Source organism: Pristiophorus japonicus, chromosome 22 (assembly GCF_044704955.1).
Source record: "Pristiophorus japonicus isolate sPriJap1 chromosome 22, sPriJap1.hap1, whole genome shotgun sequence".
Lineage (NCBI taxonomy): Eukaryota > Metazoa > Chordata > Chondrichthyes > Pristiophoridae > Pristiophorus > Pristiophorus japonicus.
In genome coordinates this window covers 28002350-28025720 of record NC_091998.1, presented here as the reverse complement: position 1 = coordinate 28025720, position 23371 = coordinate 28002350, and the positions used below count along the sequence as shown (strand labels likewise).

General features: G+C 47.6%; 1 long non-coding RNA gene across 1 annotated transcript; it reads right to left on the bottom strand.

The window, feature by feature from the left end:
- Positions 1 to 2484: 2484 nt before the first annotated feature.
- LOC139234733 (uncharacterized) lies at positions 2485 to 7580 on the bottom strand. The gene is made up of 3 exons (XR_011588332.1): positions 7415 to 7580; positions 5682 to 5744; positions 2485 to 2680 (listed from the first exon to the last, which is right to left on the bottom strand). It is a non-coding gene; the product is annotated as an uncharacterized lncRNA (long non-coding RNA).
- Positions 7581 to 23371: the final 15791 nt, after the last annotated feature.

The following is a 23371-nucleotide window of genomic DNA, read 5'->3' as shown; positions in this document are numbered from 1 at the left end:
GTATGAGGCGTGAATTGGCTAAGATAGATTGGCGAATGATACTTAAGGGGTTGACTGTGGATGGGCAATGGCAGACATTTAGAGACCGCATGGATGAATTACAACAATTGTACATTCCTGTCTGGCGTAAAAATAAAAAAGGGAAGGACGCTCAACCGTGGCTATCTAGGGAAATCAGGGATAGTATTAAAACCAAGGAAGTGGCATACAAATAGGCCAGAAATAGCAGCGAACCTGGGGACTGGGAGAAATTTAGAACTCAGCAGAGGAGGACAAAGGGTTTGATTAGGGCAGGGAAAATGGAGTACGAGAAGAAGCTTGCAGGGAACATTAAGGCGGATTGCAAAAGTTTCTATAGATATGTAAAGAGAAAAAGGTTAGTAAAGACAAACGTAGGTCCCCTGCAGTCAGAATCAGGGGAAGTCATAACGGGGAACAAAGAAATGGCAGACCAATTGAACAAGTACTTTGGTTCAGTATTCACTAAGGAGGACACAAACAACCTTCCGGATATAAAAGGGGTCAGAGGGTCTAGTAAGGAGGAGGAACTGAGGGAAATCTTTATTAGTCGGGAAATTGTGTTGGGGAAATTGATGGGATTGAAGGCTGATAAATCCCCATGGCCTGATGGACTGCATCCCAGAGTACTTAAGGAGGTGGCCTTGGAAATAGCGGATGCATTGACAGTCATTTTCCAACATTCCATTGACTCTGGATCAGTTCCTATCGAGTGGAGGGTAGCCAATGTAACCCCACTTTTTAAAAAAGGAGGGAGAGAGAAACAGGGAATTATAGACCGGTCAGCCTGACCTCAGTAGTGGGTAAAATGATGGAATCAATTATTAAGGATGTCATAGCAGCGCATTTGGAAAATGGTGACATGATAGGTCCAAGTCAGCATGGATTTGTGAAAGGGAGATCATGCTTGACAAATCTTCTGGAATTTTTTGAGGATGTTTCCAGTAAAGTGGACAAAGGAGAACCAGTTGATGTGGTATATTTGGACTTTCAGAAGGCTTTCGACAAGGTCCCACACAGGAGATTAATGTGCAAAGTTAAAGCACATGGGATTGGGGGTAGTGTGCTGACGTGGATTGAGAACTGGTTGTCAGACAGGAAGCAAAGAGTAGGAGTAAATGGGTACTTTTCAGAATGGCAGGCAGTGACTAGTGGGGTACCGCAAGGTTCTGTGCTGGGGCCCCAGCTGTTTACATTGTACATTAATGATTTAGACGAGGGGATTAAATGTAGTATCTCCAAATTTGCGGATGACACTAAGTTGGGTGGCAGTGTGAGCTGCGAGGAGGATGCTATGAGGCTGCAGAGTGACTTGGATAGGTTAGGTGAGTGGGCAAATGCGTGGCAGATGAAGTATAATGTGGATAAATGTGAGGTTATCCACTTTGGTGGTAAAAACAGAGAGACAGACTATTATCTGAATGGTGACAGATTAGGAAGGGGGAAGGTGCAGCGAGACCTGGGTGTCATGGTACATCAGTCATTGAAGGTTGGCATGCAGGTACAACAGGCGGTTAAGAAAGCAAATGGCATGTTGGCCTTCATAGCGAGGGGATTTGAGTACAGGGGCAGGGAGGTGTTGCTACAGTTGTATAGGGCCTTGGTGAGGCCACACCTGGAGTATTGTGTACAGTTTTGGTCTCCTAACTTGAGGAAGGACGTTCTTGCTATTGAGGGAGTGCAGCAAAGATTCACCAGACTGATTCCCGGGATGGTGGGACTGACCTATCAAGAAAGACTGGATCAACTGGGCTTGTATTCACTGGAGTTCAGAAGAGTGAGAGGGGACCTCATAGAAACGTTTAAAATTCTGACGGGTTTGGACACGTTGGATGCAGGAAGAATGTTCCCAATGTTGGGGAAGTCCAGAACCAGGGGTCACAGTCTAAGGATAAGGGGTAAGCCATTTAGGACCGAGATGAGGAGAAACTTCTTCACCCAGAGAGTGGTGAACCTGTGGAATTCTCTACCACAGAAAGTAGTTGAGGCCAATTCACTAAATATATTCAAAAGGGAGTTAGATGAAGTCCTTACTACTCGGGGAATCAAGGGGTATGGCGAGAAAGCAGGAAGGGGGTACTGAAGTTTCATGTTCAGCCATGAACTCATTGAATGGCGGTGCAGGCTAGAAGGGCTGAATGGCCTGCTCCTGCACCTATTTTCTATGTTTCTATGTTTCTATGCTGAGCCGGGTGTGTGATGTAGGACAGCATCGTTGTCAATAGCCATTCCATTAAACTACACACACCCACACTTTCCTTGAACCACGGTCTGTCCCACCTGTGACGGAGACTGTGGTTCTCGTATTGGACTGTTCAGCCACCTAAGAACTCATACTAAGAGTGGAAGCAAGTCTTCCTCGATTCCGAGGGACTTCCTATGACACACACATTAGCCAGAATTGAGAGAAATTACTTTAAAATGCAGAGTCAAAAGTATTTAAAAAAAACTGAACAAAAAGCAGAATATAAATTGTTTTATTTAATCATTGTATTCCGTTAAACGGACTAATTCCTTTACAAGTACAAGAGATGTAATTCAACTGTGACAATCAACACTTTCTTCATGTTGCAGGCGACAGATCACAGGCCAAATTTCTTGGTGGCAGTATTAACCACAGTAACTCCTTTCTTCTTCACAATGTCAGCGCCCGCTTCAACAGCTGAAAGAACAAAAAGTTGCCATAAATAAAGTGCATCAATCCTGTATTAGAGTCTGCTTTATGAACATTACTGCCTATGGAACTGAGCATTCAATCTCAGCACAACACTCCAGCATTGCTCCATTCCAATCTCTACTTTGTGACAATTCCAATCCAATGGGAATCAGTGCGATAGGATGAGCATCAGCCAGAGTTTCTGTTCTTGAGAACAAAGTGGTAGAAGCTGGCCACAGACCGATTCCGGGTGCGAATCCATCGCAATCTTTCAGGCCTGTTGCATCTCCAGGTGCAGTACGCCCATGGCCTTGTTTGTAGCAGCCCCTGGGGTAAATAGGGGGGGGGGGGGGGGAGGGGAGGACAACAGGAGGGGAAGGGGCTGCTCGCGAGCGGGCTGCGGCCCTTGGGATTGCTCTAGAGCTGGGAGAGGCACCCCTGCTCCTCCCGACGCCAGGTGGATGTCCTGATACGTTTTGCAGACGGTCGTTGCTTAGGCCACAGTGGCTGCGGAGGAATCCTGGACGGAGGAGGTTTGCCCCACTCATCATTCATCAGGGGTCCTGAGATAGGTGTTAGGCCCCTCATTTACATAGGCAATGGGACCAATGCCTGCTTGAGTCAGGTGCCAAGGGTGCTGAGGCAGACTCCTGTTCCAATATAGACCCATACCCCAGTTGCTGATCCGGTGCAACAACAACAACTTGTATTTCTTTAGCGCCTTTAATGTAGTGAAATGTCCCAAGGCGTTTTATAGCAGTGCTTTACGACAACACAGATAAATTTGACACTGAGCCACATAAGAAGAAATTATGGCAGATGACCAAAAGCTTGGTCAAAGAGGTAGGTTTTAAGGAGCGTCTTAAAGGAGGAAAGGGAGATAGAGAGGCAGAGAGGTTTAGGGAGGGAGTTTCAGAATTTAGGGTCCAGGCAGCTGAAGGCACGGCCACCGATGGTTGAGCGATTATAATCAGGGATGCTCAAGGAGGGCAGAATTTGAGGAGCGCAGACATCTCTGGGGGGGTTGTAAGGCTGAAGGAGATTACAGAGATAGGGAGGGGCGAGACCATGGAGGGATTTGTAAACAAGGATGAGAATTTTGAAATCAAGGCGTTGCTTAACCAGGAGCCAATGTAGGTTGGCGAGCGCAGGGTTGATGGGTGAGCGGGACTTGGTGCGAGTTAGGACACGGGTAGCCGAGTTTTGGATGACCTCAAGTTTACGTAGGGTAGAATCTGGGAGGCCAGCCAGGAGTGTGTTGGAATAGTCAAGGCTAGAGGTAACAAAGGCATGGATGAGGGCTTCAGCAGCGGATGAGCTGAGGCAGGGGCGGAGACAGGCGATGTTAGGTGCAGGACATTGCTCGCCTAAATTAACCCATGTTGCACCCAAAACATGGGCGTAACGAGGTCCAATCTCTACTCTAAAATGTGCAAGTTAAGACAGGATCAGGTCTAGACATAATCTCTCCCACGATTGGATTGCCCACGAATACTCCCTGGGTAGCCTAATGGATATGGTGCTGGGTTGGTAACTCAGAGGCCACGTGTCGCAGTCCCACACACTGGCAAGTCATGACGCTGAATTGTAAAATGTAGAATATGTGGCTGGCATCAGAATGCAATGACCCCGGAAGGCACCCGATTGGGGAGTGAAGCTGCATTGCTGCCTAGTCTGGCCCACAGGTGACTACACAGTTGACTCTTCACGCCCTCAGGATAACTCGTCATGGGCTGTAAATATTGTCTTGTCCGTGTTGCCCACATCACAAGAACAATTAATAAAAATTCAGAGAGGCCCATTGTCGGAGGTACCAGAGGACAGCTCTTGTCATGGATCTCGATGCCTAGCAACAGTGAATGCCTTTCAAGGAGAGATGTGTGGGGGAGCATTGGCAGGAGGAAACGAGAGAGAATAAACGCAATTCATTGTACTTTTAAACTTTTTAAACACATTTACTATTTAAAGAAGTAATACAAGAGTCAATGTTGTGGGGAGGAGAGGCTGTTAGGGATGATCCACTATTGGGTTTCATAAAAACAACAACAACTTTTATTTATACATAGTAAAATGTCCCAAGGTGCTTCACGACAGTGTTACAGACAAACAGATAAATTTGACACCGAGCCACAGAAGAAATTAAGGCAGACGATGAAAAGCTTGTTTAAAGAAGTAAATTTTAACAAGCATCTTAAAAGGAGGAAAGAGAGGTAGAGAGGCGGAGAGTTTTAGGGAGGGAGTTCCAGAGCTTAGGGCCCAGGCAGCTGAAGGCACGGCCACCGATAGTTGAAGAGTTATAATGAGGGATGTTCAAAAGGGCAGAATTTGAGGAGCACAGACGTCTTGTGGGATTGTGAGGCTGAAAAAGATTTCAGAGATAGGGAGCGGCAAGTCCATGGAATTATTTGTAAACAAGGATGAGAATTTTGAAAATCGAGGCATTGTTTAACCAGGAGCCAATGTAGGTCAGAAAGCACAGAGGTGATGGGTGAGCGCGACTTGGTGCAGGTTAGTACACGGGCTGCTGAGTTTTGGATGACTTAAAGTTTGCGTAGTGTGGAATGTGGAAGGCCGGCCAGGAGTGAGTTGGAGTAGTCAAGTCTCGAGGTAACACAGGCATGGATGAGGGTTTCAGCAGCAGAAGAGCTGAGGCAAGGGTGGAGGCGGGTGATGATACGGAGGTGAAAAAAGGCGATTTTAGTTATGCTGCGGATATGTGGCTCGAAGCTCATTTCAGGGTCAAATATGACACCTAGTTTTCAAACAGTCTTGTTCACCCTCAGATTGGTGCTAGGGAGAGGGATGAGTCAGTGGTTAGGGAACGCAGTTTTTGGCAGGGACGGACATAAATTTGATTTGTGTCCTCCCCTCCCACCCCCACATTGCTACAGATGGTGCCTGGTGTAAGAAAATGGGGAGAGATGGAGGGGACAGGGCTTAGAGGAATTCCTTCATTTACAGCAAAACAAATACCAAAGAAATAAAATGAGGAGAGGTTAGATTGTACCTTTATTTATAGCCTGCTCCACTTGACCGGTGCTCTTTTCAGCAGCCTTTTGGGCTTGTTGCCCTGGCGATAAAAACACCACATTGAGCAATTTACATGAAGGCAACATATTCTAACACTTCAATATACTCCACACCCCTCAGTGTAACACTGATATACCCCACACCCCTCACTGTAACACTGATATACCCCACACCCCTCACTGTAACATTATTCTATCTCACACTCCTCACTAACATTGTTCTATCCCACACTCCTCACTAACATTGTTCTATCCCACACCCGTCATTCTAACATTGTTATATCTCACACTGTAACATTCTATTATATTCCACATGCAGCAGTGTAACACTCTGATACATACTCTTGATAATTCATAGTAATTTATTGTACTAAAAGATTTAAATTCTCCAATAATTTGGATGAAGCAATGCAAAAAACACAAGAAAGTAGCAATTTAGTGTTCAAAAGAATTTAATTATCAGATAATAACAGGCTTTGAATAAAAAGAAGTCTCTATATTTGAAACCCATCACTAATATTCTCAGATATACCCAATACTTATTTGTAATGCAGCTGCCAGTGTGTACTCTGATATACCCCACACCCGTCACTGTAACACTCTGCTATGCACTCTAAACTCATGGTCTACAGGGCTGTAGTAACACCCGCCCTCCTGTATGAGTCTGAGGCATGGACGATGTACAGAAGGCACCTCAAGTCGCTGGAGATATAACACCAACGATGTCGCCGCTAGATCCTGCAAATCCCCTGGGAGGACAGGCGCACCAACATCAGTGTCCTCGACCAGGCTAACATCCCCAGTATTGAAGCACTGGCCACACTCGATCAGCTTCGCTGGGCAGGCCACATAGTTCGCATGCCAGATACAGACTCCCTAAGCAAATGCTTTATGCGGAGCTCCTTCATGGTAAATGAGCCAAAGGAAGTCAGCGGAAATGTTATAAGGGCACCCTCAAAGCTCCCTGGTAAAGTGCGACATCACCACTGACACCTGGGAGACCCTGGCGCAGACCGCCCTAGGTAGAGAAAGTCCATCCGGGAGGGCGTTGAGCTCTTTGAGGCTTGACGCAAGGAGCAAGAAGAGGCCAGACGCAGGCAGAGGAAGGAGCGCACGGCAAACCAGCCCCCCTTCCCCTGACGAATGTCTGTCCCACCTGTAACAGGATCTGTAGCTCTCGTACCGGACTGTTCAGCCATCAAAGAACTCACTTTTGGGAGTGGAAGTGAGTCCTCCTCGATTCCGAGGGACTGCCTATGATGATCGTATACTGTGATATATCAGGACCTCCAGTGTAATATGTTTTGGCTTCTTGTCGAACCGATGAGCCCACTAAATAATTCCCTTCACTCGAACGCACTGTGTATGGGTCTCGGTATTACAGAATGGATTGACAAACTAAATATGAAGAAGTTAGCAGAAGCCCTGTGCCGTATTATCAAAGTGGAAATGACTTTGTGTAAAAACACAAGAGTCTGACTTCAAAGTGTCACAATAATTGGTAGCATTTAAATTTTTCTCCTCAATGCTCTCCATTGCTATGCCACTGAGAACGCCACAGTTTCAACCTATCACCATCCTCGACTAAGACCTGCTAACTCAATACGCATCAGGGATCAAAGCTGGGACCTTTCTGGTGTGTAGGATTCAATTACTGACCAGAAAAAGTCACTGGTGGAGCGAAAGTTTGACTTCTCTACAGGTTACTTACCTTGCTCCGTTGCTGCACAATGTGCGTCAGACGCCGCCTGGTTCATCTTGTTCAAACAGTTATCCATTTCTTTAACCCAAAGATCGAAGCGTCAGCTAAATGAAACAGTGACAATGGACACAGCTATTGAGAGAGCAGATTTAGCTGCGTTGGGGTTATGTGCTGGGTTTTATGATATCGAGAAGCTCCGCCCAGGGCGTTCGGTGCTGCACAAGCCTCCAACTCTCATTGGAGATACTTCTGCTCATTGGCTGGGAGCAAACTCTTTGGCTGCAACAACCGTTTGCACAAAGAAGGGAGGAACCACACAGAAAACGACAGAATTCAATGAATCAATGCCTCGGGCTAAGGAGGCACAGAACAGAGGATGTTGACTTCAGTTTACAAGAGTAAGTAATTAAAAGCTGTGGAAGAGCAAGTGGTGGAGGAACGGGAAAGGAGCAGGCGTTTTTACAACCAATCTGACCATAGGAGCAGTTCTGCCTCTCTCACCCTCAATTTGGGCAGCAAATGTCACCCACCCCAATTAAGGAAGGGTTTGCAGCCGCACATATAGCAGCCAGAAATGAGCATACATTTGCTCCAAATATCCAAACTGGGCACATACCATATAGTGTTCTCTCGATTTTAGCTTCCAACTCTACTCCCACCTATGGTCTCCTATTTAAATACTGTTTGACTGCCCAACGGTCCCTTTTAGAATCATAGAATCATATAGCACAGGCGTTGTTAGTTGTTAACCTGTGGAATTCCCTACAGCAGAGAGTTGTTGATGCCAGTTCATTGGATATATTCAAGAGGGAGTTAGATATGGCCCTTATGGCTTAAAGGATCAAGGGGTATGGAGAGAAAGCAGGAAAGGGGTAATGAGGGAATGATCAGCCAAGATCTTATTGAATAGTGGTGCAGGCTTGAAGGGCCGAATGGCCTACTCCTGCACCTATTTTCTATGTTTCTATATTTACCGCATCGTTCTCTGTGAAAGAGCGATCCAATTAGTCCCACTCGCCTGCTCTTTCCTCATTGCCCTGCAATTCTCTCCCCTTCAAGTATTTATCTAATTCCCTCTTGAAGGCTGCTATTAAATCTGCCTCCGCTGCCCTTTCAGGAGCGCATTCCAGATCACAACAACTGCCTGAAATGTTTCTTCCTCATCTAGTCTCTGGTTCTTTCGTTCTCTTTCTCCTGCGTTCTCTGAGTACATACCAGAAATGTGAACATATATACCCGGATTTCAGACTCTGTTTGGCGTGGGAGCATCATGCTGCATTCCACGTTAAAAATGCCGCGGTAGCAAGTGTAGCTCTCGAGGGCAGAAAATTAGAGCAGAGCTGGGAAACGTAGAAAAGGATCCCAACCAGGAATCCCCACCAGCCTGTTGTAGCCGATAACAATTAGTTTCGTCGTTCCGGTGAGCGTTCACACCTAAGAAGGTGATTTTCTCTACGTGAGCCCATCATGGAGTGTCCTCGAAGAATATACTCCTGGGAGAGGGGCAGTTGATTTGGTTGATAAGCCGTTTGGTGAAAATCCGAATTGGGAAGAAGTCCGAGTTTCGTTCTTCCACTTCTGAGTACTCCGAGAATATTGGCGAAAACAGAGTCTGGCCACTCAGTCAGTTATTAACTGGAAGACTGCAAGGTGTACCTCCAAGTTCCAGAGCTGCAAACGACAATCAGTATTGCAGTTAGAAGTTGTCTAGAAAGAAAGCAATATTAAAAACAAGCAATTCATCCCACAACAGGGACAGGGGCTGTGCCATCATCCCTGTGCTTGCTGACCTGCATTGGCTTAGAACATAAAAGATAAGAGCAGGAGTAGGCCATATGGCCCCTCGAGCCTGCTCCATTTTATACGATCATGGCTGATCCGATCATGGACTCAGGTCCACTTCCCTGCCCGCTCCCCATAACCCCTTAATCCCTTATCGGTTAAGAAACTGTCTATCTCTGTCTTAAATTTATTCAATGTCCCGGCTTCTGCTTAATCACTGCCGCGATTTCAAAATTCTCATCCTTGTTTTCAAATCCCTCCCTGGCCTCGCCCCTCCCTATCTCTGTAATTTCGTCCAGCCTTACAACCCCCAAGATGTCTACGCTCCTCTAATTCTGCCCTCCTGAGCATCCCTGATTATAATCGTTCAACCATTGGTGGCCATGCCTTCAGCTGCCTGGGCCCTAAGCTCTGGAACTCCCTGCCTAAACCTCTCCATCTCTCTATCTCTTGTTCCTCCTTTAAGACACTCATTAAAACCTCTCTCTTTGACCAAGCTTTCTGCCGTAATTTCTTCTTATGTGGCTCGGTGTCAAATTTTTGTCCTATAACACTGCTGTGAAACGCCTTGGGACATTAAAGGTGCAAAGTTGTTCATTAATATTTCTCAGCTTGCTAGGAGAAAATCATAGAATCATAGAAATTTACAGCACAGAAGGGAACAATTTCGGCCCATCATGTCCGCGTCGACCGACAAAGAGCTATCCAGCCTAATCCTACTTTCCAGCTCTTTGTCCGTAGCCCTGTAGGTTACGGCACTTCAAGTGCACATCCAAGTACCTTTTAAATGTGGTAAGGGTTTCTGCCTCTACCATCCTTTCAGGCAGTGAGTTCCAGACCCTCACCACCCTCTGGGTGAAGAAATCTCCCCTCAAATCCCCTCTAAACCTCTTACCAATTACTTTGAATCTATGCCCCCTGGTTGTTGATGTTAAGTCTTTAATACTCTTATGAATGATTCCACGAGGTTTAGTATTGTACTTGAGCTATTGTGACCTTAGTCCCATTTATTGTAACTCCAGAATGAGGCACAAGCGTGGTGGGCAGTCTTTTATACTGGGCCCTGCACACCTATGCAGGTGACCCTCCGGTCTCCCACCGCAGTGCCCTCTGGTGGCACACCTTTTGTGACTCTACAGTTAGTATACATGGTCTACATACGTGACATCATTTCCCCCCAAGTCTTTAATGCGAATTGACTGGTACATTGACGGTGACCTGGGCTTTGCTCTTCCTGGTTGACCATTGGAGGGTCGCTTCTAGCTTGGGTGGGTTGGTAGTGAGATTTGTTGCCAGTGGAGGTCCCCGTGGTTTCTGGTTGTGAGTCCATGACTACTCCATTCTCCCCCCACACAGAGATCATGTGATGGCCCGTTACAGGCAAGTCGCATTCAAGTGCATCACATGGGTTTTACATTTACATCTTGACACATTTGTTAGATGGATTACAGTTGCGTTTCTTTTTGTGTGGTACATTTACATGATCAGTACAGTTATCTCAGTACAGGTACACAAGGACAGTCTAGTTCTAGCATGAGATCCAGGTCGTCTGGTGGCAGTGCAGTGCCCCATGCTAGTGGGTCTGTGGGCAAGGCAAGCTCATTTTGCTCGAGTTGCCGGAGCTCAGGGCTCTTGCCGTTACTCCTAGTGTCAGGCAGGCTCAAAGACAGCTGATGTGTCTGTGACCTCCCTGTCCTTTTCGTTTGCACCGTGTTGCTGCTACTCCCTGGGAAGCGGTCTGAACGAGTGAACGTTTCGTCTGAGCGATGGTGGGGCTGTCTCGTCTTGTCTAGCAGTTCACAGGGGACTGCTGACTCGATTTCCTTGAGGGCACCGATATGAGCACTCTCTAGTTTGGGATCCTGGCTGGTCCAGGTCCCGTTCGGAGGAGCCGTTGCGGGTGACCCTTCGCTCTTGGGCATTGCCGTGGTGGCGAGTGGGTTTGTGGGCTGCGCCTTTTCCACCCGGTGGTGGGGTGACGGTAGCCGACTGCGAGCATAGGCGCAGTTTACTGTTTCTGGCCCGTGGCGGTTCATGCCATCGGGTGTCTGCAATGTTAAACCGATCTGAGGCAGGGTATCGCTACCGGTGCCTCTGCTCTCCGGGGATCGTTTACTCTGCGGCTTGTCTACTTCTGTCAGCTGTGGGAACACTTTATGATCCATCGTTCTGGTCCCGGGGACACAGGCTACAGCATTGGGTAGCCCGCTGGACCTGTATACAACCGTTAGGCGTTCGCCCGTTACATTGGCTGATTGTATTTTGCACCCGACATCGCTCAACAACATTTTGCTCGTTACAGCTGGACTTTTACATTGGTTATCAAATTCAAGCAGTTCATTCAAAAATGGCGGGTTGCTGGTCTCCTTTAAAATGGCCTTACTACTTTTACCCCAATCGTCTTCCTTGCGTGGAACCATGTGTCGTTGCTCCATTAGCGCTGCACCTCGTGGTTTGGACACCATCTTTTCCCTGTCCATGATGTCGACTGCCGTGATCTTCTTTCCCAGGGATTCTGCCACTGAAGCTGGGAAGGCGCCCTCGGATCCAATCTTCCTCACCAGGAGTCCCGTCACTGAAACTGGGAAGGTGCGTTCGGGTCGTCTCGGCCGGATCATCGCCACGCAGTTGTGATGAGCGGTGTGTGCCTCGGGGGCTGCGCGGATCTGCTCTCCGGTGCCTGGTCCAACCGAAGGTGGGAGCTTGCTCTGCCTCTGAGCACGGTGGACGTCAATCGTTGGAGGGATGAAGTCTTCCCAGTTCCAATGAATCTTCCCCATCCATCTTCTTCCAAATAGCGTTGGTCCATCACCTAAAACAATCCACAATGGTAAATTGTGCACCGCGTCACCATGGAATACACTTACATGCGTACTACCAACAAGTGATATCAGTTTCTTGGTGTAGGTGCGCAGCTTTGCCTGAACCGGAACCAGCTTGGGTCGTTCAGGTTGATCGTTCCATAGCCTCTCAAAGACTTCCTGGATCATTACTGACTGACTTGTCCCCATGTCCACTTCCATGAAGACTGGAACGCCATTTATCTCGACTTTCATTATCACTGGAGGACAATCTGTGGTGCAGCTATATACTCAATACACTTCGTCCTGGGACTGAGCTGCCTCTAGCCATCTCCTCATAATTTGCGCTGGATTCACAGCCATCTGCTGACTTCTCTTCCACATGGTGAGTCACAGCTCTTTTGCACATTCGCTGGAGGTGGCCCTTTGTGCTGCAGCCTTTGCACACATAGTCTCTGAAACTCCGCAACGCCAGCATGGTGCTACTCGACTTATGTTTGCACCCCTCGGCGGACTCTGAGTTAAAGGACTCGAAGGCCTGAACGCTCTGCCCTGGGCAGATTCACGTTCAACGTTCTGCCTGTGAAAGGTGCTATTCTATTTATAGTACTTGCCAGGTTTCAGTCCTGAGAGTGAGTCATCATCTGCTTGGAGCTGCAGCTTGAGGTCATGAACGTCTGGTTGATGCTGATGGCCTTCTGCAGAGTGACGGTGGTTTCGGCAGACAGTATTCTGTGAAGAAGGGCCTCATGACCGATGCCAATTACGAAGACGTCCCGCAACACATCGGCGAGGGATGTGCCAAATTCACACGGTCCTGCCAGCCTCCCGAGGTCGGCAGTTTACTTCGCTATTTCCTGGCCCTTGGGGCAGTGGTGTGTATAAAATTGATGCCTGGCCTTGGGGATGCTCTCCTTCGGTTTGAATTGGTCTCGAATTAGCACTGTCAGCTCCTCGTATGACTTGGTGGTTGTTTTCTCTGGTGCAAGCAAGTCCCAGACGAGGCCGTAGACCGTGGGCCCACAACTGGTCAACAGGATAGCTCTGCGCTTATCTGCCAGCGTGGCCGGATCATCGTCTACCAGGTCTTTTGTTGCAAAATATTGGTCGAGCTGCTCCGTAAAGGCTTCCCAATCTTCACCCTCTGAGAAGTTTTCTAATGCACCAACGTTAGTCATTTTTGCGTGAAAGTTCGTAATCTCATCGCCAGTTGTTAAGTTTTTAATACTCTTATAAATGACTCCACGAGATCTAGTATTGTACTTGAGCTGTTGTAACCTTAGTCCCATTTATTGTAACTCCAGAGTGAGGCACAAGCATGGTGGGCAGCCTTTTATACTGGGCCCTGCACACCTATGCAGGTGACCCTCAGGTCTCCCACCGCAGTGTCCTCTAGTGGCACACCTTATGTGACTATACAGTTAGTATACATGGTCTACATACATGACAGTTGATCTCTCTGCTAAGGGAAATAGGTCCTTCCTATTCACTCTATCTAGGCCCCTCATAATTTTCAAATTGTGTTTGCTAAAGCATGTGTGAAGCGCCAAGGGATATTTTAGTATGTTAAAGGTGATATATACCAGTGCCACGTGCTAGTCAGAGTAGGAATCGCAGGATAGCGCAGATGAATACGTGGCTTCAGCAGTGGTGCAGCAGGGAGGGATTCAAATTCCTGGGGCATTGGAACCGGTTCTGGGGGAGGTGGGACCAGTACAAACCGGACGGTCTGCACCTGGGCAGGACCGGAACCAATGTCCTAGGGGGAGTGTTTGCTAGTGCTGTTAGGGAGGATTTAAACTAATATGGCAGGGGGATGGGAACCAATGCAGGGAGACAGAGGGAAACAAAAAGGAGGCAAAAGCAAAAGACAGAAAGGAGATGAGGAAAAGTGGAGGGCAGAGAAACCCAAGGCAAAGAACAAAAAGGGCCACTGTGCAGCAAAATTCTAAAAAGACAAAGGGTGTTAAAAAAACAAGCCTGAAGGCTTTGTGTCTTAATGCAAGGAGTATCCGCAATAAGGTGGATGAATTAACTGTGCAAATAGATGTTAACAAATATGATGTGATTGGGATTACGGAGACGTGGCTCCAGGATGATCAGGGCTGGGAACTCAACATCCAGGGGTATTCAACATTCAGGAAAGATAGAATAAAAGGAAAAGGAGGTAGCATTGCTGGTTAAGGAGCAAATTAAGGCAATAGTTCGGAAGGACATTAGCTTGGATGATGTGGAATCTATATGAGTAGAGCTGCAGAATACCAAAGGGCAAAAAACATTAGTGGGAGTTGTGTACAGACCTCCAAACAGTAGTAGTGATGTTGGGGAGGGCATCAAACATGAAATTAGGGGTGCGTGCAATAAAGGTGCAGCAGTTATAATGGGTGACTTTAATATGCACATAGATTGGGTTAACCAAACTGGAAGCAATACGGTGGAGGAGGATTTCCTGGAGTGCATAAGGGATGGTTTTTTAGACCAATATGTCAAGGAACCAACTAGGGGGGAGGCCATCTTAGACTGGGTGTTGTGTAATGAGAGAGGATTAATTAGCAATATCGTTGTGCGAGGCCCCTTGGGGAAGAGTGACCATAATATGGTGGAATTCTGCATTAGGATGGAGAATGAAACAGTTAATTCAGAGACCATGGTCCAGAACTTAAAGAAGGGTAACTTTGAAGGTATGAGGCGTGAATTGGCTAGGATAGATTGGCGAATGATACTGGAGGGGTTGACTGTGGATGGGCAATGGCAGACATTTAGAGACCGCATGGATGAACTACAACAATTGTACATTCCTGTCTGGCGTAAAAATAAAAAAGGGAAGGTGGCTCAACCATGGCTATCAAAGGAAATCAGGGATAGCATTAAAGCCAAGGAAGTAGCATACAAATTGGCTAGCAATAGCAGTGAACCCGGGGACTGGGAGAAATTTAGAACTCAGCAGAGGAGGACAAAGGGTTTGATTAGGGCAGAGAAAATGGAGTACGAGAAGAAGCTTGCAGGGAATATTAAGAAGGATTGCAAAAGTTTCTATAGATATGTAAAGAGAAAAAGGTTAGTAAAGACAAACGTAGGTCCCCTGCAGTCAGAATCAGGGGAAGTCATAACGGGGAACAAAGAAATGGCGGACCAATTGAACAAGTACTTTGGTTCGGTATTCACTGAGGAGGACACAAACAATCTTCCGGATATAAAAGGGGTCGGAGGGTCTAGTAAGGAGAAGGAACTGAGGGAAATCCTTATTAGTCGGGAAATTGTGTTGGGGAAATTGATGGGATTGAAGGCCGATAAATCCCCAGGGCCTGATGGACTGCATCCCAGAGTACTTAAGGAGGTGGCCTTGGAAATAGTGGATGCGTTGACAGTCATTTTCCAACATTCCATTGACTCTGGATCAGTTCCTATGGAATGGAGGGTAGCCAATGTAACCCCACTTTTTAAAAAAGGAGGGAGAGAGAAAACAGGGAATTATAGATCGGTCAGTCTGACATCGGTAGTGGGTAAAATGATGGAATCAATTATTAAGGATGTCATAGCAGTGCATTTGGAAAGAGGTAATATGATAGGTCCAAGTCAGCATGGATTTGTGAAAGGGAAATCATGCTTGACAAATCTTCTGGAATTTTTTGAGGATGTTTCCAGTAGAGTGGACAAGGGAGAACCAGTTGATGTGGTATATTTGGACTTTCAGAAGGCTTTCGACAAGGTCCCACACAAGAGATTAATGTGCAAAGTTAAAGCACATGGGATTGGGGGTAGTGTGCTGACATGGATTGAGAACTGGTTGTCAGACAGGAAGCAAAGAGTAGGAGTAAATGGGGACTTTTCAGAATGGCAGGCAGTGACTAGTGGGGTACCGCAAGGTTCTGTGCTGGGGCCCCAGCTGTTTACACTGTATATTAATGATTTAGACGAGGGGATTAAATGTAGTATCTCCAAATTTGCGGATGACACTAAGTTGGGTGGCAGTGTGAGCTGCGAGGAGGGTGCTATGAGGCTGCAGAGCGACTTGGATAGGTTAGGTGAGTGGGCAAATGCATGGCAGATGAAGTATAATGTGGATAAATGTGAGGTTATCCACTTTGCTGGTAAAAACAGAGAGACAGACTATTATCTGAATGGTGACAGATTAGGAAAAGGGGAGGTGCAAAGAGACCTGGGTGTCATGGTACATCAGTCATTGAAGGTTGGCATGCAGGTACAGCAGGCGGTTAGGAAAGCAAATGGCATGTTGGCCTTCATAGTGAGGGGATTTGAGTACAGGGGCAGGGAGGTGCTGCTGCAATTGTACAGGGCCTTGGTGAGGCCACACCTGGAGTATTGTGTACAGTTTTGGTCTCCTAACCTGAGGAAGGACATTCTTGCTATTGAGGGAGTGCAGCGAAGGTGCACCAGACTGATTTCCGGGATGGCGGGACTGACCTATCAAGAAAGACTGGATCAACTGGGCTTGTATTCACTGGAGTTCAGAAGAATGAGAGGGGACCTCATAGAAACGTTTAAAATTCTGACGGGGTTAGACAGGTTAGATGCAGGAAGAATGTTCCCAATGTTGGGGAAGTCCAGAACCAGGGGATACAGTCTAAGGATAAGGGGGAAGCCATTTAGGACCGAGATGAGGAGGAATTTCTTCACCCAGAGAGTGGTGAACCTGTGGAATTCTCTACCACAGAAAGTTGTTGAGGCCAATTCACTAATATATTCAAAAAGGAGTTAGATGAAGCCCTTACTACTAGGGGAATCAAGGGGTATGGTGAGAAAGCAGGAATGGGGTACTGAAGTTGCATGTTCAGCCATGAACTCATTGAATGGCGGTGCAGGCTAGAAGCGCCAAATGGCCTACTCCTGCACCTATTTTTTATGTTTCTATGTTTCTAAATGCTGATTGTGACTGTTGTTGTCATTGCTTTCAGCTCAGTGCCCATCTCTCCTGTAACTGTCTGTTCAAATTCCTGAATCTGGCTCCCACCCTTCTCACAGCACTGAACAAGCCCTATGACATCCTCTGTAAACGAGACTGTAGTGCATTACCCCTCCTCAACCTTTCCACAGTGTTTGACATGGTTGACCACACCATTCTCCTCCAACGCCTCTCCTTCATCATTCAGCTCTGTGGTTTTGCACTTGCGTTATTCCACTGTTACCTATCCAAACTTAGCCACAACATCTCTAACCATGACTTCTCCTCCTTTCCCACCATCATTACTTCCAGACCTCCCCTCCACCCCTCAAAGATCTATTCGTTTCCCCCCCGCCCGCATATTCTTTATCTACAGGCCCCTCGGTGAGCTCCTCCACAAGCACGAGATCATCTTCCACACGTACAGTCACCATACCATGACATGTAGCGACAGCTGTGGCTCAGTGGGTAGCACTGTCACCTCTGACCTGGAAGGTTGTAGGTTCAAATCCCGCTCCAGGAACTCGAGCACAAAAACATTCTAGGCTTACACTCCAGTTTAGTACTGAAGGAATGCTGCACTGTCGGAGGTGCCGTCTTTCGGATGAGACGGTAAACGAAGTCCGCTCTCTCAGGCGGATGTAAAAGATCCCAGGGCACTATTTCGAAGAAGCGCAGGGAGGTCTCACCAGTCTCGTGGCCAATATTTATCCCTCAATTAACATCATTAAAAAAAAAGATTTCATTATTACATTGCTGTTTGTGGGAGCTTGCTGTGTACAAATTGGCTGCTGCATTTCCTACATTACAACAGTGAATACACTCTAAAATATACTTCATTGGCTGTAAAGCACCTTGAGACGTCCAATGGTCTTGAAAGGCGCTATATAAATCCAAGTCTTTCTTTCTTACCCAACTCTGCCTCTCCACCACCTCATTTGACACTGTGACTGTCTGAATTCAAGTCCTGGAAGAGTCACAACTTCCTGCAGCTCAATATTGAGAAGACAAAAACGAATTCTCCTGCCACCACCACAGACTCTGTGCCACTGACTTCATCCCCTTCTCTAACTGAGGCTGCATTAGACAATTCACAATTTGGAGTCGAGCTTCAAATCATATATCCCATTGTCGAGACCACTTATTCCATTTTCACAATATTGCCTAACTCTGCCTCTACATCAGCCTTCCCACTCCTGAAATTCTTACCCATGCCTTTGTCACCTCCAGACTTGACTACTCCAATATTCTACTTGCTGGCCTTGCATCCTCCAGAAACCCATCCAAAACTCTGGTACTTGTATCGTGTCCTGTCGTAATGTCACGCGCATCCATCAACTCATTTGCACTGATCTATATTGGTTCCTCAACTCCCAATGAAGTAAATTTATACCTATAAATCTCTTCATGATCTCACACTACCCTACCTCTGCCATCTCCACTAGTCCTATGTCTCCTCCCAAACACTCTGACAAAGGGTCATCGACCTGAAACGTTAACTCTGGTTTTCTCTCCACAGATGCTGCCTGACCCGCTGAGATTCCCAGCATTTTCTGTGTTTATTTCAAGTTCCAGCATCTGCGGTATTTTGCTTTTGTACTCTGTTCCTCTGACTGTGTCCTCTTGTGTATCTCTCCCTCCCTCACTATTGGTGGAAGAATCTCCACCACCTTGGCATCCCAGAGTGAGATTAACAGTTTTGTGTGAATTTGTAATGAAGTATGAGCCATTTTCTATTGTTGTAAAGTCCTGTCCCCGCAGTACAGATTCACACGAGGCATGTAGTGAAGTCAAGGTCACTCTGGACCTGCACCTTTATTTCACAGCTCTGGAATGCTGCACTTGCCTGAGACCTGTCCTTATATACCTGTCTCTTGCAAGTGCACCCCTGGTGGTAAGGTATGCTGGTGGTTACAGGTTATATCTTATTACAGTCATGTATAGCATGTTAGGATACAGTTATATATAATAATGTTAGACACATTACATCACCCTCACCCAAGGTCTTATTGTCTTTATAGGTTCAGTCTCTCAGGTGGCCTACCCTCTCGCGTGGAGCGTCTGAGTTGTGGTTCAATTCTTTTCCTTGGTGTCTGTTTTTCTTTGGGTGTGGTTGCTGGTATCTCGCCTGGGCTGTCTGTTTCGATTGGTGTGATTGTTGTTGACTCGCCTGGGCTGTCTGTTGAGATTGCCCTTTCCTCAGGTTGTTCCCTCTGTCTGTCCACCAGATGTGGTGCGAGTTCCACATTGTAGTCTGCCTCTGGTTCCGCAGTGTTGTTGTTAAATCTGCTTTTGACTTGGTCTACATGCCTCCGGCAGGTTTTGCCATTGTCCATTTGTACTACCAGTAGCCTGTTTCCTTCCTTGCTCGTTACTGTCCCTGCAAGCCATTTGGGACCCCTGCCATAGTTTAGTACAAACACTTTGTCCCCTATCTCATTCCATCTCCCCCTCGAATTTCTGTCATGGTACTCAGTCAGCTTACGGCGCTTTGCCTCAACGATTTCGTGCATGTCTGGGAGGATTAATGAGAGCCTTGTTTTTAAAGTCCTTTTCATCAACAGTTGCGCGGGGGGATCCCAGTCAATGAGTGCGGACGAGGTCTGTATGCCAGCAGCAGTCGCGACAGGCGACCCTGCAGCGTGGGACCTTGGATTTTAAGCATGCCTTGTTTAATGATTTGCACTCCTCTCTCCGCCTGGCCGTTGGAGGCCGGCTTGAACGGTGCCGTCTTGATGTGATTTATGCCATGGTCAATTATAAAGTCTTGGAATTCTGCGCTGGTGAAGCACGGACCATTGTCACTGACCAATATGTCAGGGATTCCGTGCGTTGCAAACATGGTTGCAAGGCTCTCCACAGTGGTGGAGGTTGTGCTCGAGTTTAAAATGGTGCATTCGATCCACTTTGAAAATGCATCTACAACTACGAGGAGCATTTTGCCTATGAATGGGCCCGCATTGTCTACGTGCACCTGCGACCACGGTTTGGTAAGCCAGGGCCAGGGGCTCAATGGAGCTTCCCTGGGGGCATTGCTGAGTTGGGCACAAATGGTGCACCTTCGGACGCAGAGCTCCAAGTCCGCGTCAATACCAGGCCACCAGACGTGGGATCTGGCTATGGCCTTCATGAGAACAACCCCCGGGTGCTCTCGGTGGAGCTCCCGGACAAATGCCTCTCTGCCTCGCAGAGGCATGACTACTCAGCTCCCCACATCAGGCAGTCTGCTTGTAGTGATAACTCATCCATGCGCCTGTAAAAGGGTTTTAATTCCTCGGGGCAGGCATCGCGAGCCTCTGCCCAGTCACCGGTTAGGACACATCTTTTTACTAAGGATAACGTGGGGTCACTGGCCATCCAGGCTCTGATTTGGCGATCCGTCATAGGCGAACCTGTGGACTCAAAGACATTGATTGCCATTACTATCTCACAGTCCTGTTCGTCAGACCCTTCCGTGGTCACCAGGGGTAGCCTGCTGAGCGCGTTGGCACAGTTGTCTGTGCCTGGTCTGTGCCTTATGGTATAGTAGGACGCCAGCATGAGTGCCCACCGTTGAATTCGCGCCGAGGCGTTGCCGCTTATTGCCTTGCTCTCGGATAGGATGGACGTGAGGGGCTTGTGGTCGGTTTCTAACGCGAACTTGGCCCCGAAAAGGTATTGGTGCATCTTTTTGACACCATACACGCACGCGAGCGCCTCCTTCTCTACCATTCCCTACCCGCGCTCCGCCCGCGAAAGTGACCTAGAGGCATCAGCTATGGGTTGTAATTTGCCCGCACTATTGACATGTTGCAAAACGCACCCGACCCCATACGCTGATGCATCGCATGTGAGAACTAGCTTTTTACCTGGATCAAAGAAAGTCAGAACACTGTTGGAACACAGAAGGTTGCGTGCTTTATTGAAGGCGCGTTCCTGGGCGTCCCCCCAAAATCAATCGCACCCCTTCTTGAGTAGCACATGGAGAGGCTCCAGCAGCGTGCTTAAGTTCTGCATAAAGTTCCCAAAGTAATTGAGTAGCCCGAGAAAGGCGTGCAGTTCTGAGACATTCCGGGGCCTGGGTGCCAGGCGAAGTGCTTCTGTTTTGGACTCTGTTGGGCGGATTCCATCAGCGGCAATCTTTCTGCCCAAAAATTCAACCTCGGGTGCAAGAAACAGGCACTTGGATTTCTTGACTCGTAGGCCAACCCGATCCAACCGCTTTAGTACTTCCTCCAAATTACGGAGATGGGAGTCGGTGTCCCTGCCCGTGATAAGTATGTCGTCTTGAAATACAACCGTCCCCGGGATGGACTTGAGCAGACTCTCCATGTTGCGCTGGAATATGGCAGCTGCCGACCTGATAACCAATGGGCATCGATTGTACATGAAATGGCCTCTGTGTGTTGATGGTGATGGGTAGCTTGGATTCCTCGGTCAATTCTTGCGTCATATACGCAGATGTGAGGTCTAATTTTGAGAAAAATGTACCTCCAGCCAATGTGGCAAATAAGTCCTCCACTCTGGGCAGCGGGTACTTGTCCTGTAGGGAGACTCTGTTTATGGTAGATTTGTAGTCCCCACAGATTCGTACGGATCCATCAGGCTTCATGACTGGGACGATGGGATTTGCCCAGTCGCTAAATTCCACAGGTGATATAATGCCTTCCCGCAGAAGCCTGTCTAGTTCATGTTCAATCTTTTCCCTCATCACATAGGGTACAGCTCTGGCCTTGTGATGGACCGGTCTAGCATCCTGTGTGATGTAGATTTTGACTTTGGCCCCTTTGAAAGTGCCCACACCTGGCTGAAAGAGATGTTCAAATCGCTTTATAACTGTTGAGCAGGAGGTCCGTTCCTCTACTGACATGGCATGGACATCATCCCATTTCCAGTTTAGTTTTGCCAGCCAGCTTCTCCCCAGCAGTGCTGGGGGGTCTCCGGGGACAATCCACAGGGGAAGTCGGTTCACTGTCCCTTTGTGTGTGACAGAGAACATGGCGCTGCTGAGGACTGGTACGATTTCTTTGGTATAGGTCATAGGTCCTTAGTGTGGTGTCGACCCTTGTGAGTTTTGGTCTGTCTCTTTTATGCGGCCACAATTGTTCAAATTGTTGAGCGCCCATGAGAGATTGACTCGCTCCCGTATCCAGCTCCATGTTGACAGATATCCCATTGAGTGGGACCCTCATCATTATAGGAGGCGTCCTGTTGTAGGACCAACGGCCATTGATCGTGTTGACCCGCTGTACATCGGTGTCCCGGGTACAGTCCCCACCATCTTCTGGTCCGCTTTCCGACCCATCCGATTCGTATACCAGCCGAGCTGCCGTTTGTTTGCACATGCAGGCCAAATGCCCTGTATATTCACAATTTCTGCAAACAGCCTGCTGAAATCGACATCCCCTTGACGAGTGCCTACCCCCACACCTCCAGCACAGACCTGTTCCATTGTTCAAAGTGTTCCCAAAGAATGAGCTGCGACTGGCTGATCTCTCTTGAGCTTCTCTCAGTTTGTAGTTGATTGCTTGCATTGTGGGTTGATGAGGTGTGAACGGCCGTTCCTGTGGCCCTTGATGGCTTCTGCCTGCTGTCGAGAGTCTGTTCTCCCGGTTTTTTCTGTGTGTGGGGGTAGCAGCTTGTTTAATGCTGTGAACTTCTTGTTCCGATATTTCGTTAGTTGTCGTACCTGCATTGTAAATCAACCTCGTTTCTTCTTCCCCTACCAAGAATGTCTGTGCAACCAGTGCTGCTGCCTCTAAGGTCAGGTTCTTGGTCTCTATGAGCTTTCGGAATATGCCTGCGTGGCCTATTCCTTCAATGAAAAAGTCTCTTAGCATTTCTCTCCTCAGTTCATCGGAGAACTCACATAAACTAGCCAACCTCCGAAGTTGCGCCACGAAGTCAGGTATGCTCTGGCCCACACAGCGTCTGTAGTTGTAGAACCTGTGTCTGGCCATGTGTAGGCTGCTCGCTGGCTTCAGGTGGTCTCTTACCGGTGTGCTCAATTCTTCAAATGACATGCTTGCTGGTTTCTTCGGTGCCAACAGATCCTTCATTAAAGCGTATGTTTTCAAGCCACAGCTGGTCAAGAGATGGGCTCTTTTCTTGTCTGCCTTATCGTCGCCTAACCAGTCTTTGGTTGCAAAGCTTTGCTGGCGCCTTTCTATAAAGTCCTCCCAATTGTCTCCCGCATTGTACTTTTCATCTGATCCGTTGTTCGCCATTTTGTAATCCCGTAACCCGTCGCCACTGTAAAGTCCTGTCCCCTCAGTACAGATTCATACGAGGCATGTAGTGAAGTCAAGGTCACTCTGGACCTGCACCTTTATTTCACAGCTCTGGAATGCTGCACTTACCTGAGACCTGTGCTTATATACCTGTCTCTTGCAAGTGCACCCCTGGTGGTAAGGTATGCTGGTGGCTACAGGTCATATCTTATTACAGTCATGTATAGCATGTTAGGATACAGTTATATATAATAATGTAAGATACATGACA